The sequence below is a fragment of the Paramisgurnus dabryanus genome, chromosome 6 (assembly GCF_030506205.2).
Source record: "Paramisgurnus dabryanus chromosome 6, PD_genome_1.1, whole genome shotgun sequence".
Classification (NCBI taxonomy): domain Eukaryota; kingdom Metazoa; phylum Chordata; class Actinopteri; order Cypriniformes; family Cobitidae; genus Paramisgurnus; species Paramisgurnus dabryanus.
In genome coordinates, this window is record NC_133342.1 from 3,040,671 (window position 1) to 3,057,094 (window position 16,424).

A 16,424-nucleotide genomic window follows, 5' to 3' on the forward strand; every position below is an offset into this window, starting at 1 on the left:
ACTCACTCTCGTAACAAATTTGTGATTCCACCTATTTCAACTTTGGAAGGGGACTGTATAGAAAGAGTACATACCTATAAATACCTGGTCATATGGCTTGATGAAAGGTTGGGTTTTAATATTCATATCGAAAATCTTTCAAAAAAGCTCAGACCCAAGTTGGGGTTTCTTTTTCGTTTAAAGAAATGTCTTCCATTTGAGGCAAAAAAAGAGAATTATTCAAAGTTGTTTTCTTTCTGTGTTGGACTATGGTGATGTGATTTATATGCATGCTAATTTATCTTCATTAAAAAAATTTGATAGTATATACCATGCTGCAATACGATTTGTGATAAATGCTCCTAAATGTACCCATCATTGTACTTTGTTTGATTTGGTTGGTTGCAGAGGCGGATCTAAAAAATTATTTATGGGGTGGCAAGGGGGTGGCATGAGAACTACGAGGGGTGGCAATAAAGTAAGCATCCTTGCATGGTTGTCGTGGATCCTGATGCAACATTTATCTGTAAAATATGACCGTATTCAGTACTCTGATTTGCTGATGTGATGCTCAACTAAATCACTTTAAGACACTAAAGAGAAACCACAAATTTTTTGCCATCGTGTGATGATGCTTTATTAGATCAGAATTCCTCGCTACAGACGTGAAGAGACTCTTTCTTCATGGGCATAAGTTGCACGTTCATAAACATTCTTGCCTTTCACCTCAACGATGGATAAGTAACGTTTGTGCTTTTTATACTTTGTGTTTGCGTCCGCTACCTTTGTTTTGAGATCGTTGTACTTGCCATCGCTCTGTGGTTGCGGGTTTGTGCGACTCGGAAGGGATGGACTGCAGCGCGAGAACCGGGCTGCATGTGAGTGCCTTGGATGGGGCGATGCATCCTTTCACGGCAGTTTTCAAAAGTCTCCAACCACGCCAGAAAAGATCGCTAGATTTGTCCTAGTCACTTTTTTAATAAAGTCGCTAAAGGGGTCTAAAAAGTTTCTTAATCTAGCGACAAAGTCACCAAGTTGGCAAGACTGAGCGGACTTTTTTTACACTGTAAAAGAGTTTCTGCTCGGACTGAATGTTCGTGCTTGTGTATGAACTCTGCTGCCTCTGGTTGGCTAACGATGGAAATTAAGCCAATCATCATCAGCTATGTGGTTGTCCCACCCCCTCTAAGACACACACGCCAATCATCGTCAGATATGTGTATCCCACCCCCAAACACACGCAGAGAAAAACTACATTGCCTTTCTGGTTAAAAGAGCCTAAGATCATCCTTTAAATTACTCTTAACTGTGCCTAGAATAGATCATACTCAGAGTTCGGCAAAACTGCCTTTTCTTCTTATGAGCCTAGATTATGGAATGAAATGCAGAGTATTTTGATGCTGGATGTGCTCCCATCTTTAAATATTTTTAAAAACCTTTTGGAATCTTACCTGAAAGAATCATGTTCGTGTTTTACTTAACTTTTATATATTTCATTTTTAAGAATTGTAGTTCTGAGTGCTGGACTTTTTTTGTATTGTCTGTCTGAAATATAATATCAGGACCTCTTGGCTAAGGCAGGGCAGTTCAGAGGAGGTCCTGGGTCGTGTGGCTAGGATGGTTCAGGGTCATGGGGCAAACGTGGTCCTGGGTCGAGGAACAGACGTGGACCTTGATCATGGGGCAGGCTTGGACCTGGGTCATGGGGCAGGCTTGGACCTGGGTCATGGGCAGGCTTGGACCTGGGTCATGGGGCAGACGTGATGCAGGATCAAGGGGCAGACGTAGAACTTGGTCATGGGGCAGGAATAGACCAGGATCGTAAGGAAGGCATGGATCATAGTACACCTTGGCCTCCACCTCGGTGTCCTCAGCCTCCTTCCTGTGTCCGGGTACTACCCCCCCCAAAAAAAAAACTTGGGGAAGCTTCCGTAGACCAGGGTGGCGAAAGTCTTAACGGTGTACCAGACAAATCAGGCGCATCAGGCGAGTCGGGTGCATCCGGCGACTCAGGCGAGTCAGGTGCATCCGGCGACTCAGGCGAGTCAGGTGCATCCGGCGACTCAGGCGAGTCAGGTGCATCCGGCGACTCAGGCGAGTCAGGTGCATCCGGCGACTCAGGCGAGTCAGGTGCATCCGGCGACTCAGGCGAGTCAGGTGCATCCGGCGACTCAGGCGAGTCAGGTGCATCCGGCGACTCAGGCGAGTCAGGTGCATCCGGCAACTCAGGCGAGACAGGTGCATCCGGCGACTGAGGCGAGTCAGGTTCATCCGGCGAACCCGGCGAGTCAGGTGCATCGGCGAACCCAGCAAATCATGCGATTCAGGTAAGCCAGGGGATTCAGGGTCTTGATGAACACAGGGAACAAGAGAACAGAAGGCAGACCACACACACCACAGGGCCATGGCAAATTCAGGAAGTATAATTTGAATGAGACATACCTCGGTAGCATTAGGTTTAGGCGTGACGACCACCTTGGGTCTTGGTTCAGGTGCAGGTATGAAGGCTCTTTTATTGGCAGTTACAGGGTGAATAACAGCCCTCATTAGTGCAGGTGTGGTGGTGACGATGGCTCGCTGAAACACCAGTGCAGGAATGATGGTAGCTCTCTCAAAAACCGGTGCAGGTGATATGACAGCCATTTTAGGTGCAGAGACAGACATGGTGGCAGTCATTTTAGGGACAGGCATGGTGGCAGCCATTTTAGGAACAGGCATGGCTTGGGCAGAACAGGCATGGCTTTTGCTGGCTTTTGTGAGGTGGTTGTAGTTGAGCTGCAGTGCTCCTCAGCTACAGCTCCCATGGTGAAGGGAGAACCACTCAACAAAAGGGCAAAGCCAATAAAACGTTCCAGAGACCAGAAAGACATATTGCGTGGCACAGACGTAAATGGTCATCCAGAGCATTATAAAAACGTTTTTGAGCATATCATCGTCAAAGTGTACCTTATGGCTTAAATCCAGGAAGTCTTGTACATAGTCCTCGATGGGTCGATTGTTTTGGCAAAGTCCAAGCAGAGCAAATACTGGGTTCATGGTGCTGGTGGGAAATTCACCAACCTTCGCTGGATTCCGGTCGTGGCTGATTAATCTGTAACGGGTTTGCTTTAAAGAAAGCGAAGTTGAGATGAAACTTCCAATAAGGGCAAATCCAACAAACGTAATCCAGAGAAAGGCAAAAGTTCAGGGCAGGCGGCAAAACAATCACAGAATCCAAATAACAAGCACATGTCAAAAACAGGAACAGATTTCAAAAACAGGAAACAGATAAACAGGTGAACAGGTAGAGTATTAATCAGCAGGGAACAGGTTTACAGGAAGTGCTTAAATACAAAACAGTAGGGGTGTAACGATTAACCGTGCAAATGCGTGTTTTCTCAATGAATGAATTTGAATTAATTACGGTGAAATCCAAGCACATCCGAAAGCCAGGGGGCGCTCTTGTGCAGAAACTCCCTTTGTGTCACAGAAGAAGTAGCATTAAGAATGCTATTCTAGGAAATGTCTACAGGAATATTTATATCACTGTTCTTCAAGTTGTTTCAGGTATTTTCATGATAATAAAGAATATTTTAAATGATTTGGTTTAACGAGTTTTGCTTTTTTAAATGCACGTTATAAACGACTCCAACTCGTTATGATTTTAGATTGATAAGGACTTCCTACTGACCAAATGCCGTAGTATACGCACAAGCTGTGCATTAAACAAAGAATCGCAGCCTTGCGATTCAGAATCGATTTCAGACAGGCATTTTTAATGGGACACACGGTTGAATCGTTATATCCCTACAAAGCAGACAGGCAGTGTGAAGCATGACATGGCATGATGAGTATCAAAATAAAAGCCGGAACAGAACAGGATGTCAAAATATAAGTTCAAAACACAACATAACACAGAACAAAACCTTGCACATGTCATTGACGGAAACAAATTAATAAAAAAGTTTGTCCATTAAGGGCTTCTGTAGAAACATGGCGGCACAAAATGGCGACCCCTAAGGGACCCTCGGTGTATGTAGATAAAAACGTCTTATTCTAAGGTAAAAAAAATAATGGTTTATTATTAAAAGGTCTTAATACACCCATGATAATATAGTTTTGTATATTATTTAGCATTTCTGTCAAGAGATCCTTTTAAAAATTACACACTGCACCTTTAAATGTGCTGTAAGTGTTTTTAATGCAATTGTTTGTATAAAAACTTAGCCTTGAATCTGTTCTGAAATATCAATCTTATGGCTGTCCTTTCACTTAACTTTGTAAACGACACATTTATGAGAAATGTAAGACTTCTTTTCTTTATATAATGAAAATATGAGTAATGAGTGTTGCAGTTTCTTAAAATAAGTTTTAAACAGCCATAAGACGTATAAAAACATACATTCAAGGAAATGCACTAAAAATGCTGGTTGCATGTCTCTTAACGGTCGAGTTTTTAAAGGGATAGTTCGGCCAAAAATTATATTAAACCCATGATTTACTCACCCCCAAGGTGTCCGAGTTGCATATGTCCATCGTTTTTCAGACAAACACATTTTCGGATATTTTAGAAAATGTTTTAGATCTTTCAGTTGATTAAATGTAATGTTACGGGGTCCACCCATAGTCCACGACCTTCAAGTCCAAAAAAAGTGCGTCCATCCTTTACAAAATAAATCCAAACGGCTCCAGGATGATAAACAAAGGTCTTCTGAGGGTAATCCGTGCGGTGTTGTTGTAGAAATTATGAAGGTATATTTGGTGCAAAACAACTGCACACATGTGACAGTGGAATTTGTATTTGTAGAGATTATCCACACATGTGTATCAGTAAATTTTAAGTCACAGAGGAAGAGTTGCAAACTTGTAGATTTTTTTTCTTTCCCTCAAATACAACACAACAGTTACACATTCACAAATCCTTCAGTGCAGCTACACAAATCCCATTTTACAAATCACAGATTAAGAAACTACAATTGCTGCAGTAAATATGGTGCATAACCTACTTGAACGCCTGCATCAAATAATGTGAAGTCACACACAAATTTTGTACATTCGCAAAATCAGTTTGTGCATCTGTGCGATGAGACTTGCATGTGTGTACAATTTTATTTCACAAATATTTTTTTATTTTTTAAATATTTTCTAGCCCAAACACAAGTACATAAATACAACTGCTTGAATCTGCTGCTACGAGTTTCAAACACTCTTTTTCATGGGCTCTCTCTTTTGGACCAAATATCTCTGAGATAAATGAAAAGTGATTTGTATACCTGTAGGCTATGGCGAGCACTGTTCAGCACTGCCCACCAGGTGGCGCCCCCGACACTCACTGAAGCAGAGTTTGTTAATTACCACCAATGTTTCAGCAAAGTAAATCGCCTTTATCAAGGTATTATTTTGACCAAGTGGAGAACAATATAAATGGGAGTACTAATTATACACACATGAAGGTAATTACATACAATACTCCAATGATTCATTAGTAAACAAAATATAAGTTTCATAAATTTCAAACCATCAATATAAGTAGATTAAAAAATACAAGCAGCAAATACACACATAGGCCTACATTTAAATAAGATACCAAATTATGAAAGTCTCATTCATTTTTAATGTATTGAATATCATAAAACCAATTATTTTATTTTTCAGACTAATTTTTCATTCAAACAGGAGGTGTGGCTATGGAAAGAACGTTTGTGATCTCTTTTGCAAATATGACCTTTTTTTTGAAGAAAAATATGTGTATTTAAATCATGTTTTTTCTTCTAATATACTAATTTGGATGATTATTTCTGTCTTTTTGAATCGGGTTACAGAACAACTAAATTCTTTTTATTATTATCTAAACAGTTGTTCTGATTTCTTAACATTTACTTTGGATGCTAACCCAAATCAAATCAGCTTTTTAGACTTTGTTGTGGATAGCTCGTAATTGTTAATATATGGATCTGATTAAAAAACCTTCAGCTCGTAATACACTATTGAGAGTGTATTCTTATTGTCATGAGCAGGGCCGTAAAGAGGATTTTATAAATATCGAGGTCCATATATATTTTTCTAGGGAATGCACCCCAGGAAATAAATATTTTAAAATTATTTCTCTGCTCTACATATATGAATTATAACACAACAGAAAACCAAAAAATCGAATAACTATAGATTTCAAACCATGTCAGTAGGCACAAGACTTGTGTTGTTTATTAGTAATACATTGAAATAATTATTTTACCATCCTGGGCACACTGAGCTGTATCAGTAAAGTAAACATAGGCTAACAAAATATAGGATCAGTTTAGTGAATTAACTAAAGGCTATCAAGAATTGGTTTATTAAATTCATTCACAATACGCACACACTTATTAATATGCTGAAATACAACATCAATAATGCAGTGGCAGAACTACAATTTTATAAATGGGGTGGCCAAGGCTACTTTAGGGGGTCCATATCCCATGAAAGAAAACTATGTGTAATTATCATAATACTTCACATTACCCCATATCAGATAAATATTATTCTTGCCCTGCATGCATTACTACATGCTTTATACTAACTGTAAGATACAAACATAATGCAAGGCTGAACTTGCATAATAAACCAATAATAAACCAACTTACTTCAAAGAGCAGAGCTCAACATTAAGGATTGTTGGCAAAAAAAAGGTATTTATTTAAAATTAAATATGGATTCATCTTTTTTCACGAAGTTACAGTCAGGACCAGTGAGTGAATTTCTCTTCTTTTGTTATTTAAGTAACTTTAATGACTTCAACAGGTAATGTTTAGGCTTTAAGACAGAATGTAATAAAATGTTTACATTCGGAAGACATATTAAGACATAATCAGTAGTTTACTATGATACTCACTAAAACAGTCCGGACCTCAATGGTGGGTACGGCCAAGGTCATGAGTCCTGTCTGTGTCTGCCCCCTTTTTTGTTGCCATGGACATTAATTCATACTCCACCCACTGCCCATCGGTTTCCATAGTAATTAATTGTTTCTGTTCTGTCATTGGTTCTTGTCACATTTAATTACCCTGCCTGTTGATTGCCTGTTTGTCAGCCGTTGTTTTATGTTGGTTGTTTCTTGTCATGTGTTACTGTTCGTGTTCCTGCCTGTGCTCCTGTACCTTTTTTGGATTTAATACACTCAAAAACTGCATTTGGATCCACTCATCTTGCCATGTCTTGCCTTCCTGTGACAGTTGTAATCCGTTAACATTGAAGAAAAGTCTTCCTTACAGTCAAATGTAATATATAAAGTCTAAAAAATAATATATAAGGGACCAAATGATTTTATTAAGAATCTTAAAGGAGACATATCATGCTAAATCCACTTTCTTGGCTCTTAAATGCATTTTGTTGTATATTTGTAGTGTTTATAAGTACATAAAAGTTGAAATTAGTCTCTTCAGGTGCTTTGTTGATATCTTTATATTCTGTTTTGGTCATATTTTCCAACCGGTTGTGATTTTTCTATTATCTATTACGTTTTTTGAACAATTACGTCACAGTATTTGCAGCGGAACTGCTAAATAAGGACATCGACTTCCAGCCCAACACTACGAGCAATCCGCCATTTTATATTTCTCGCTGCGATATTGTAGTCCAAGCTCAAGGATGCAGAAGTTACGAGAGCGTAAGAAATGTACTCACATCTGTGGGTAAAGTCATTTTTGTGTGCCCGAGGCACTTTAAGGATAACTACTTCACCAATCTCCGCCAGTATAAAGAAGGATTTGCCGATAGACTTCGTCTGATTGAGGGGTCAATTACTTCTATCTTTGGAGACGACGAGCAGAGCACTTCGGTAAGCAGTTTATAACTTAAAGTAAAAAAGTAAAGTACACGGTGGTCATGGTTTAGCAGTGCTGTTTCTCACTCCGAAGGCTGCAGCCTGTGGAGATCGCTTTTGGGCATCAAGCCTGGTTTAAGTTAACTGAGCATCACATTTGCAAGTCATGAGCATATTACAACAACTTACGATTAACTAAGAATAATAGTAAACTTTATAATTGTTAATATTCTTAAATAAGACCGTCTTGATGACGTATGCAGCCTAGATATGCAACCTCCGGAGGCTGCAGCCTCACACCATTGCGATACCTCCATATGAAGACGTTGTTCTGCAGGTTCGTCGTCTTCATTTTCCTCTCAGTCCGTTTCCGACTCTGGCGCGAACATATAAGGCTGGATGGACAAGTCTTCCGTTGTTGACATTTTGTGAATAACGAGTAAATAAAAAGTTTCTGTGCAGCTAGATAATCGTATCTCTGCTATAAAACTACAAAAATGGCCGAACGGGGTGGAGTTTAACCGAGTGTCACCTCTGCAACCTGGAGAGGGGGCAGGGTATGACGTGCATTTAAAAAGACAGTACCAAAACGAGTTGCTCTCAGATGCACATCAGAAAAGGGGTAGAAAGGGGGCCTGTGGGGCTATAATAATGAGGAATTCAGACCCAAGCATTGCAGTTTCGCTTTACATAGACCACAAATAGATGATTTATATGTAAAAAGGACAGATTTAAAAGCATGATATGTCTGCTTTAATGATATGGAAATATCTTTGGGATTCACCCCCAAACAAATACAAGCTTATTTATTTGATAACATGTCATTGTGGTAAATCATATGTAGGAAAAACAAATAGAGAGTATAAAACACACATCACAAAACATCAGAGTGCAATAATATTCAGAAATATGAACCTGGCATTAGCACTGCATTTTGTTGAACTTAATCATCCTATTACTTCATTATTGTATATAGAAATTGAGAGGGGATTTCGATTTCCATCTAGAAGTTGAGGTGAATTTGACCAATTTTTACTTAGACAGGAGGCCTTTTAGGTATATAAAATGCGAACATTGGCACACATGGTTTAAAAGTAGATTTTGATTTGGGTTGTTTTTATAGGTATTATGATATTAAAAATGAATGGGACTTACATCATTTGGTATCTTATTTAAATGTAGGCCTATGTGTGTATTTGCTGCTTGTATTTTTTAATCTACTTATATTGATGGTTTGAAATTTATGAAACTTATATTTTGTTTACTAATGAATCATTGGAATATTGTATGTAATTACATTCATGTGTGTATAATTAGCACTCCCATTTATATTGTTCTCCACTTGGTGAAAATAATACCTTGATAAAGGCGATTTACCTTGCTGAAACATTGGTGGTAATTAATAAACTCTGCTTCAGTGAGTGTTGGGGGCGCCACCTGGTGGGCAGTGCTGAACAGTGCTCGCCCTAGCCTACAGGTATACAAATCACTTTCGCACCATTTATCTCAGAGATATTTGGTGCAAAAGAGAGAGCACACGAAAAAGAGTGTTTGAAACTCGTAGCAGCAGATTTAAGCAGTTGTATTTATGTACTTGTGTTTGGGCAAGAAAATATTTAAAAAATTAAAAAATATTTGTGAAAAAAAATTATACACACATGCAAGTCTCATCGCACAGATGCACAAACTGATTTTGCGAATGTACAAAATTTGTGTGTGACTTCACATTATTTGATGCAGGCGTTCAAGTAGGTTATGCACCATATTTACTGCAGCAATTGTAGCAAAAAATGTGAGCTTGTGAGTTTCTTAATCTGTGATTTGTAAAATGGGATTTGTGAAACTGCACTGAAGGATTTGTGAATGTGTAACTGTTGTGTTGTATTTGAGGGAAAGAAAAAAAAATCTACACGTTTGCAACTCTTCCTCTGTGACTTCAAATTTACTGATACACATGTGTGGATAATCTCTACAAATACAAATTCCACTGTCACAGGTGTGCAGTTGTTTTGCACTAAATATACCTTCATAAGAAATATCCATATTTAAAACTTTATTAACGAAAATAAATACGTTCCGGTAGCGCCGCCATCTTAGACTCCTCTGTATTCAGGATGAGAGCTTACGCAGCCTACGATGGCTACTCTGCTGCTGCTCTGTGCCCCCGCCCTCCGAATTTGTCATATGTCACTAAGAAAAGTGCGTACACTACGCTAATACTCTCTCATGAATACAGAGGAGTCTAAGATGGCGGCGCTACCGGAAGGCAGAGGCGTCATGCCCATTCAAACTGAGGGGGCACCTGCCCCCTTGGTTTTTTTGAGCCAATGGATTTTTCATCCAACCTCAAAATCAAATAAGCGTCCATTAATCTGTTATTTGACTTTTAATCTGTTAATATGCACAATATTATACATTCTGTGCTGCATCCTTGTCACTTTTCTGAGATTTTCGCCGTTTTGATAGTGTTTTGATCATGTTACATTACTTTTATTCTGGCGGCAGCTGGCGCTGCAGTCAGAGCGCAGTCGCAGACGTCATCAGTGTCTGGGCGCGCTCACGAGCTCTCTGAAGTTGCTGGCTTGCTGCTGCATTTGGCTATCTGAGGAATTAAAACGTGTTAGAAACGCCCAGTACGGTAATGTGCAGTTAACCTTCTCTGTGTAGAAAATGTATGGTTTTAAATGTGACCGTCTCAACGTTATATTAGCAGAGATTCATCTTCTTGGCACAACGCCAAAGTTCGCCAAAGTTCACGCGGGCGCGGAATCTCACATGCTCACATGAGGTAAAATTTAATGCAAAAATCCGTTCCTCTAATAATTTTATCTAAACATATTTTTTAAAATCATTATTGAACATTAAAATCAATCACGTGGCTATAGCTTATGTCATTTTCGTTGTTTATATACGTTATGGATTTAAAATTACATTAATTTTATATGATAATGTAGTTGTTGTGCAAAATGCATTAATGACACAATTAAACAAGCCATTAAGACTTAAATAAAACATGCCGTTTCAGATGTGAATATGATGCAAATGTGTCATTATTCCGATTGAATAGTATATGATATGAAAGTAGTCATCACTTTTATTTTGGAGGTTTTTGCATGAAAGCAGGGGTTTTCAGATTGTTAGAAATGTAAGTGCCATGGAAAAGACTGAAAGCTCTATAATATTTCGTTTGATGTCTGTGTATGCACAAATTTCTGTGAGCTGTTGACACTGTGCCCCCTTAAAAAAAATTGGTGCATGACGCCCCTGCCGGAAGGTATTTATTTTCGTTAATAAAGTTTTAAATATGGATATTTCTACAATAACACCGCGCGGATTACCCTCAGAAGACCTTTGTTTATCATCCTGGAGCCGTTTGAATTTAATTTGTGAAGGATGGACGCACTTTTTTTGGACTTGAAGGTCGTGGACTATGGGTGGACCCAGTAACATTAGATTTAATCAACTGAAAGATCTAAAACATTTTCTAAAATATCCGAAAATGTGTTTGTCTGAAAAACGATGGACACATTGCAACTCAGACAGCTTGGGGGTGAGTAAATCATGGGTTTAATATCATTTTTGGCCGAACTATCCTTTTAAACATGTTTTCAGAAAACTCAAGAATTTTTTATGTAGATTTAAAATAACTTTATTTTTTCGAAAGATACCCTTTAACATGGTCAAAATTGTGTGCTTTTGTTTTAAACTTAATAATGAGTGAATTGTGTGAGTTGTTAACCTTTGGCTTCATATAACATAGTTGTGTTTTGTCTGACAGAGGATGAACGTTTGGATTCTTTGTCATTTCTATCATTGAAAGCTGTATCATCTTCTACAGGCCAATCAGTAAGAACTTTGTCTTCAATAACATTCCTGAATGAATTAACAAGTGCTAAATTGTTTTCCTGTTTATCGGTTTCATCGGGCGCACACACGTTGTCGTGTGTTAACGGACGTGAACTTCCAGTCTGTATTTATTTATGGTAACACTTTATTTCGATAGTCCACTTTAGACATTTTACTTATTATAAGTAACTTTGCAACTACTTATCAACTACCAATCTTTAGAGAATTAGTAGACTGTCTGCTTAATATTTACTAACACTTTATTGTGATGATATCTCAACAGACATTCAACTGTCTATAAGTATCTTTGGAGCTGCATGTCAACTTATTCCACTAACCCAAACCTCTTCCCTAACCCCAACCCTTACAGTCTACTAATACACTAATGACATTAAGTTGACATAGTTGCAAATTATTGAAAGTTAGTTGACATGTAGTTGCAAAGTTATTTATAGTTAGTAGAATGTCTAAAGTGGACTATCAAAATAAAGTGTAACCTTATTTATCATTTTTATCTAGTGGCTAAACTGATCTCTGAAACGAATACCTTAATAAAATGTTTTGCTTTGCTAAAGTTGAGGGAAGACAACAAGCATCCCAGCTATCAGAGAAAAGTCCTTGAAAGTTCCCAACAATCTCTAAAACGTTCTGCCAATATAAAAAGTGTCCAGTTTTTTTCCACGTTCTAAGGACGTTACTGGGTTTTCTGAACATTACAGGAATGTTATATTTCACCATTTTCAGACATTATGACAATGTCATGTTTTAATGTTCACACAATGTTTAAAGGGGACATGTCACAAGACTTTTTTTTAAGATGTAAAATAAATCTTTGGTGTCCCCAAAGTACATATGTGAAGTTTTAGCTCAAAATACCAAATAGATAATTTATTTTAGCATGTTAAATTTGCCACTTTGTAGGTGCAAGCAAAAATGTGCCGTTTTGGGTGGGTTCTTTAAAATGCAAATGAGCTGATGAAATGCAAACACTGAAAACAATGATGGTGGTTTGTTGAAATTAAAACTCAATTGTGCTGTCAATTATTTTTTCTCTTATTCTCTCTTTCTCTCTACTTTAAATGGCAGTGCTGTGGTTGGATACTGCAGATTAGGGGTATTATTATTATAATAAGATCCCATTCTTACATCATAAGGGGAGCCAAATTTCAATGATCTATTTTTTCACATGCTTGCAGAGAATGGTTTACCAAAACTAAATAACTGTGTTGTTCTTTTTCACATTTTCTAAGTTGATAGAAGCACTGGGGACCCAATTATAGCACTTAAACATGGATAAAGTCAGATTTTCATGCTATGGACCCTTTAAAACAATTGTTTTCTTTATGTAAATTACATGGAAACATTGCATTTTATTATTTTAAAACTGCTATTAAACATTATTTCTGAATGTTCTGCAAAACTTTCTGTTGAAAACACAATTCACTTATTAGGTTTAGATGTTGATGTTTTGTTTCATTTTAAGTCACCATTATGATGATCCGTGTTTGTTTTAGTTCGACTCTTGACCCTTTTCTTGCTAGTTTTTCCCTGGTTTATTTAACTATGTGTGTATAAAATACATGTTATAATAATATAAAGCAATTTTATGGGTGTAGGTACATAATGGTAGAGATCATTATCTAATTAATTGATTTACTCATACATCAAAATGAAAACCAGCACTCTAACAGCAGTTTGTTATTAAGGATTTTTATGGACAACAATTAACCGCTGTATTTTGGGGATGCACAAACATCAAGATTTACAGTATAAATATCAACAATGGTGACAATTAAAGGGGCCATAGCATGAAAATCTGACTTTTTTTAACATGTTCCCAGTGCTTCTATCAACCTAGAAAATGTAAAAAAAGAACAACCCACTAACTTTGTTTTGGTGAACCCTTCTTTGCAAGCACATGAAAAATTTGGTAATTGAAATTTGGCTCCCCTTATGATGCCATAAGGGGATCTCATTATAATAATACCGCCCCTTATCTGCAATCTAACCACGGCACTGCCATTTAGTGCAAAAAATTTTTATTGAAATCTGTCACGGTGAGGCAGGTAAGATAAGGCAGAGGATCCAAATGTAATAAAGTTTATTAATAAAATCCAAAAGTGTACAAAGCAGAACAGGACGAAGACCGGAACACAGGACACAAAACTCATGACAGCAAACAATACTCGACAAAGGACAACTGAAACACAAGGGAAATATATACTGTACATGTGGGTAAACAAGATAACAAGACACACCTGGGAAACAATCAAGAACAAGGACCAATAAGAAACAGAACTACAGAGACCTACAAACATGGGTGGCAAAACAGAACTTCAAAATAAGAGACAGATGGACAGGGAAAACACAAGACAGGACTGTTACAGAGCCCCCCCTCCTAAGAGTGGCTTCCAAACACTCCCACCAAAAAACAAAAGTCCAAGTGGGTGGTGGAGCGGAGGCGGAAAGGGGGAAGGATTTGAGGGCCAGGGCCATGAAGAGCCGGCAGAGCAGGAATCCAGGGTGGAGCCGGCAGAGCAAGAAGCCAGGGCAGAGCAGGAAGCCGAGACGGCGGAGCCGCAGGCGGGACCAGAAAAGAGCGGGAAACCACTGTGGCTAAGGTTGTAACAACTACCTACCTCTAGGGGGAGCTAATGAGCTACTTACCCACTAGTATTGAAGCCTGGCTTACTACAGAGCAAGAGATATGTGAAGCATGGCTTTGGCCTTGTGTGTTGCAAACAACTCTGTGTCCTGATTGGGAAACTTTTGTTTTATGCTCATTCCAAGTAAGAATTAAAGGGATAGTTTGGCCAAAAATGATATTAAACCCATGATTTACTCACCCCCAAGCTGTCCGAGTTGCATATGTCCATCGTTTTTCAGACAAACACATTTTCGGATATTTTGGAAAATGTTTTAGATATTTCAGTTGATTAAATGTAATGTTACTGGGTCCACCCATAGTCCACGAAGTCCAAAAAAAGTGCGTCCATCCTTCACAAATTAAATCCAAACGGCTCCAGGATGATAAACAAAGGTCTTCTGAGGGTGGTGTTGTAGAAATATCCATATTTAAAACTTTATTAACGTAATTAAATACCTTCGTGTAGCGCCGCCATCTTAGACTCCTCTGTATTCAGGAGAGAGTATTAGCGTAGTGTACGCACTTTTCTTAGTGACGTATGACAAATTCGGAGGGCGAGGGCACAGAGCAGCAGCAGAGTAGCCTCCGTTGGCTGCGTAAGCTCTCATTCTGAATGCGGACGCGACTAAGATGGCGGCGCTACCGGAAGGTATTTATTTTCGTTAATAAAGTTTTAAATATGGATATTTCTACAACAACACCCCGCGTATTACCCTCAGAAGACCTTTGTTTATCATCCTGGAGCCGTTTGGATTTAATTTGTGAAGGATGGACGCACTTTTTTTGGACTTGAAGGTCGTGGACTATGGGTGGACCCCGTAACATTACATTTAATCAACTGAAAGATCTAAAACATTTTCTAAAATATCCGAAAATGTGTTTGTCTGAAAAACGATGGACATATGCAACTCGGACAGCTTGGGGGTGAGTAAATCATGGGATTAATATCATTTTTGGCCGAACTATCCCTTTAAGCTTTTGTGTTTATTATTGGTTGGGTTCATAGGAATGTTTGTTTTGGTAATTCAAATACTTTATTTTTATGTTATGTTTACTGCTAATGTAGGTTATTTCTTGTGTGTAGAAGGACTTCTAATATAATGGTGTATCTCACCTCATGGGCTGCAGGCCTCAGGAATTAATTGGATCCCTGTGAATGAGTTTCTTACATTTCTCCTTTAAATGAATACGTTGCACAAGCTTTTAAGCTAACACTGGTAGCTAAATCGTGGATTTCTTTGCATTTCCTAAACACTTCTGGATTTCAAATACACTTGAACATTTGTTGGACATTTTGCAGAGACAAAGGACATACCAAAGGAACAACTCCGATAAGATGGAACATCTCATTTGTCATCCTCATCAATCGTACCACTAAACTGTTGTTTACTTTTTATTCGACATGTGTGTGTGAATTGAGAACTATATATCTTCATTGTAAATTATTGTTATATTGGTTTTGTGTTTTCTGATATAGTTTTCAATATATAACTTCACTTCAATTCACTGTTTTGTTGTGGTCTCCTTTACACATATTTGGATTAAAACTTGCAATTGGTTTTCGAAGCCCTCCCAAATTTCAGATGTACAATAATCTAATTACAAGGTGTAGTTTGTGATTGTTATAAGGTGGTGTCAGGAACCAAGGTGGAACTTGAACCCATGGTAGTGCGGGTGGTGCTCTGAATCTGAAAACAGGGACAGGAGAGAGAGAGGCTGACTCTTAGAGAGATTGGAGAGGTGAATAACAGACATCATAGGAAGGGCAGAGGGTTCAGTGACAGCCATCTTGGGCAAGGCAGAGAGTTAAGAGAGCTCAGGTTAGGCCTGATTTTGGGCTGTTTTTTGTTTAATTTTATTGTTTGTAAGTATTTACTGTAAAATGGCAGAAGCGAATGTTTCTTTGGTTCAGGATCAGTTCATCTGTTCAGTCTGTCTGGATCTACTGAAGGATCCTGTGACCGCCCCCTTTGGACACAGTTACTGTATGAGCTGTATTACAGACTGCTTGCTTCAGGATAATCAGAAGAGAGACTACAGCTGCCCTCAATGCAGACAGACCTTCACTGCAAGACCTGTTTTAGATTTAAAAAAAACATGCTGGTTGAAGTGGTGGAGAACCTGAAGCAGACTAAACTACAAGCTGATCACTGTTATGCTGAACCTGGATAT